Below are 5,245 nucleotides of genomic sequence, written 5' to 3'. Positions count from 1 at the left end.
GAAGACACTAGAGTATGCATATTCCAGAAAACGAAACCTGAGAACACACATTCACACATCTGGCAGTGATTCATAATTGAATAGTTGTGATAGTTTACATCAGCCTCAATCCCCAAACTGAAAGTAGCTGAGTAATATTGTTGGCACTATCTCTTTATTCTAGCACCATATGTGCAGAATAAAAGGTTTAACTATAATTCACTCTGGTAGCATTACACAGGGAATTTCAATGAAGACAGTGAAAGAAAATAATTACACATGTAACCTTAGGCTACAAGAGAAATCTCTCTCTCTCTTTTTACAATGTACTTCTAATGGATATGTGTGAAAAGCAACCTGGAGGATGGCATCATTACCTTATATGACTGCATCAATAACTGTGTGAACAGCATAAATTTGTGAAACAAGGAGACTTGAATTTCCCATGATGAAAGATGCTAAGTACAAGCTAAAGTCTTAGGAAAACTATTGAAATTCATCCCAAATATATAAATATGGATAATATGATTCAGATACTTTCTGAAATAAGCTATGTTGAATTTGACATAGTCCTTTGCAGTGTGACAGACTACACACCCAGTTCATGTTATTGAAGAATAGCACTATGGTATACTGCATATTCACACCGTGTAACTTGTAACAGTTACTTGTGTAACTGATGCACAAGCCAAAACAAAGCAGGTGATGAAAATGAAGGTGTTTAAGAATTTGAGTGCAGGGCTTTCTTCAAATATCAGACTAAAGAAAGCCCTTAAGACTAGAAACCTAAATTTTAGGACATTGAGGATCTTTGGTTTAAAAATCCTCTTATCCAAGCTCATCCCAAAGAAATATGATTCATTAAGCTGCTTAAATCTATATAGTTAGAAAACACCTGTGGCAATTCTGATGTAGATAGTATAAGAATCACATTTCAAATAAGATTTAAGAAGAAAGGGGCATTATTGACTGATTAGCTTTAATTTATTAAATTTTTGCTTTCTTAAGCTAGATCCCTACTATTTTAATATTTTCATTGATGGAGTAAAAATGGGAAATTGAAAACAAAGGTTTATATGAGACAAGAATCTTATCAATCCCATCTTGGAAGTCAAACTATTATTCTCAAATATTAGTTCCAGAGTCAAAGCAAAAGACCTAAGTCCCAGCTCCAGGAAAAGTTCCTATGTGATAAGAATTGTGATTGGCTTCATGAACTCCAGTTCTGTCATATCTTTGTCTCTGGGATAGGAGTGAGAGGACAACCTGGTTATCTAGAAATGCCCAAGACATATGGCTCAGCTGTTTTTCACATCCACACTCTGTGTTCCCTCACCACTCCAGCCTGCTTCCCTCCATCATACCAACATTCCCAACCCTATCCTTAGCAGCACCCAAGGCATTTTAACTATCTTTCCTCACCAAAATTTATTGTGTGCTTTGTTCCTTTGAGCTCTTGATGACAATGTCTTCTAGGATGATTAGATAAACCCATTCTTCATAAGACCAATACAATGTGTCACAATAGCTTCCATGTTTATTTCATTTCTTGTAATATTTACTTCAGCCCCCAAAAATGGCTAGTAATGAGAACTTCAGGCCTCTTGAAAGACTAATAAAGTGAATATTTGGACTCAAGGGACATTTAAATGCTCTTAAACTCATACCACTATAGGATCATTCATGCCAACAAATTTCTTCACGAAATACCTTTTGCATTTCTGCCCATATCCTCAAGCTTTTTTCTTGCCCCCAAATACATATTTGACCTGGTGTTGTATTCACATCTTTCTGTTTCCCAAACTCTCTAAGGCTTCATCACCATTATTCAAACAATAGGTCCCTTCTACAAATTTAAGAAAATAGGGGGCACAGAAGCTTGGGAAGCCTATAGGGCATAAATCAATGTGTAAGAAAGTGTAGGAAAAGGGGTATTAAATAGGGGAGTTGATTTGGAAGTCACATGATAGTCTAAAAGAGGCTCTGTCCTTCCTCTCTTTTCCAGTTTCACAGACAAAAAAATTGCTTAAAAACTAAGAGCAACTTTTTAAAAAAAAAGAAAGAAAGCAATTCTGTCAGTGAAGGAAATAAAGGTAGAGTTCTGGTTTTCTTTTTATTTATTTCATTATTCAAGCATTTTTAAAAACTGTAACAACTGTTCTTGTCAAGTATGAATTCATATAGAACCTACTAATTAACCAATTGTCAAATATGGAAAAATAAGAGGCTCCAAATTGAAAACATGTATACTAAAAAATCTCCCTTCTGTACAGAATGTTTATTATAAAGAATATTTATTTAGAACATAAAGTGAAGAAGCTTGACCAAAATAAGTAAAGATTTTTAAAATGGCAAGTACTTTGAAAGATTGTTACAGAGTGCTTAAGCAATTTGTAGAAACCAAGCACTCTTTCTGAAACCAAAACAAAAACAAAAATCCAAAACAGAAAGTTAGCAGCAAGACTGTGTGCTCTATAACTACCTTTATAATTGGTGAAATCAACCATGTTTGTTGTTATTTTTGTTAAAACAATATTATAGCTTAGAGAACACTAGCTGATTCTATTCTATCTTCTTTAATCAGATAGCTATCATTAGGAACCATCACCAGAATATGTGTCTTGCTTCTGAATGGCCATTGCTATAGTACAAACCCATTCCTGAACACTGTATTTCATGTATTAAACTCATCTCAGTGTCCATGGATAGCTAGTTACATCTAAACCAACTTGCTGTTTTAAACCAGACCATTCAGGATCAAATGAATTTTTAGTACAAAAGTATGACAGAGAGTAAACATAAATAAAATTCTGATAGTTTAAATGCTTCAGACATAAAAAAGGAAAAATTTTAATGTGTAGAGAATTTATACCTACTATGGGTTGAAATGTGTTCCTGCAAAATTGTGTTGAAACCCTAATCTCCAACAAAGCTGTATTTGAAGGTAGGGCTGATAAAGTGGTCATTAATGATGAGTGAGGTAATAAGGGCAAGTCATTGATCTCATAGGATTAGTGTTATAAAAAGAGAGCAGCATGCTTTTGCTTTTTCTTTTCCTCCACCATGAAGACACAGAAAGAAAGCATCCTACTACAGCCTAGAAAGAGAGCTCTCATCAGAAACCATATTGGTCTGGACCTTATTGTATATTTCTAACATCCAAAACTGTAAGAAATAAATTTCTGTTTAAGCCATCAGTTTTACAGTTTTTTGTTATATTAGTCCAAACAGACTAATACAGATTTTGGTACTGAAGTGTAGAATGCTACTGTAACAAATATCTAAAAATGTGGAATCACACAGGTTACTCCAGAGGCACCTGCACACCCATGTTTATTGCGGCACTATTCACAATAGCCAAGTTATGGAAACAGCCAAGATGCCCCACCACTGATGAATGGATTAAGAAAATGTGGTATCTATACACAATGGAATTTTATGCAGCCATGAAGAAGAACGAAATGTTATCATTCGCTGGTAAATGGATGGAATTGGAGAACATCATTCTGAGTGAGGTTAGCCTGGCCCAAAAGACCAAAAATTGTATGTTCTCCCTCATATGTGGACATTAGATCAAGGGCAAACACAACAAGGTGATTGAACTTTGATCACAAGATAAAAGCGAGAGCACACAAGGGAGATAAGAGGATAGGTAAGACACCTAAAAAATTAGTTAGCATTTGTTGCCCTCAATGCAGAGAAACTAAAGCAGATACCTTAAAAGCAACTGAGGCCAATAGGAAAAGGGGACCAGGAACTAGAGAAAAAGTTAGATCAAAAAGAATTAACCTAGAAGGTAACACCCACGCACAGGAAATCAATGTGAGTCAATGTCCTGTATAGCTATCCTTATCTCAACCAGCAAAAACCCTTGTTCCTTCCTATTATTGCTTATACTCTCTCTTCAACAAAATTAGAGATAAGGGCAAAATAGTTTCTGCTGGGTATTGAAGGAGTGGGGGGGAGAGGGAAGGGGTGGAGTGGGTGGTAAGGGAGGGGGTGGGGGCAGGGGGGAGAAATGACCCAAACATTGTATGCACATATGAATAATAAAGCAATAAATAAAAAATAAAAAATAAAAATAAAAATGTGGAATCAGTTTTAGAACTAAGTAATTGATAGAGTTGGAGCTTTGAGGGGCACATTAGAAGGAGCCTGATTGTTCGGGAAAGACCATTGGTAGAATATGGGTGTTAAAGGAAATTCTAGTGAGGGCTAAAAAGAAAAGTAGAGAGCTGGAGAGAAAGCCCCCCCCAACTTCATAGAGAATAAATAAATAATCATGAGTAGGCCATTGGTAGGAATGTAGCCTTGAAAAAACCATGCTGAGGAGGTTTGAGACAGACAGGAGGAACATGCTAATGGAAACTGGAGGAAAAGCGATCCTGGTTACAAAGTGTCAAAAAACTTGACTGAACTGTGTCCTAGTGTTTGTGAAAGATAGACCTTGAAAGTGATGAAATTTAGATATTTAGCTGAGGGATATTTCTAAACAAAGCTTCGAAAGAGTGTCTTTATTCCTCCAGACTGCTTGTAATAAAACATGAGAGGAGAAACAGGAATTGAAAATGAATTGTTCAGCCAAGAGGAACATGAGTTTGGAGACTTGGAAAATTCTCATTCTATCTATGTTCCATAAAATGAGAAACCTTATTCTGAAAGAGTGAGCCAGGCACCAATAGGTATTCATGCCTGTAATCCTAGCTGCTTAGGAGGCTAAGATAGTGAGGATTCACAGTTTAAGGCCAGTTCAAATAGTTCATGAGACCCCCATCTCCAACATAACCAAAGCTAAAATGGACTGCAAATGTGGCTCAAATGGTAGAGCACCTGATTTGCCCTGATTTGCAACTGAGAAGCTCCAAATTCCCAAAAAAAGGGGGAGTGAGACTGAGCAACATTTGATAAGAAAATTACTATGAGTGTGAATCTTGAAGTAAATCAACCACCTCAGCACATGCCAGGAATAGAGACAGAAACATACCAGCTGTAACACTGCCAGTTTCACGGAGACACAAATAGGACAAAATGGAGATCTTGCATTCTATAAGCCAGAACCCACACAGCGAATAAGCTATGTACATGTATTGTTCTTTAAGAAAAGAGGATTTGACATGAAAGGCAATTCAGAGATCATTGGTTTCAAAGGCTAGGGACAGTCTGGCTCTAAGCAAAGCTTTGGTGGTGGAGGCATCTTGCACAGCCATGTGGAACAGAGCCACCCTATGGACCCTGGAAGGCAGGACTGCCACATCAGTGGGTCCAG

Source organism: Castor canadensis, chromosome 3 (genome assembly GCF_047511655.1).
Source record: "Castor canadensis chromosome 3, mCasCan1.hap1v2, whole genome shotgun sequence".
Taxonomy (NCBI): domain Eukaryota; kingdom Metazoa; phylum Chordata; class Mammalia; order Rodentia; family Castoridae; genus Castor; species Castor canadensis.
Note: the sequence above shows the minus strand (reverse complement) of the source record.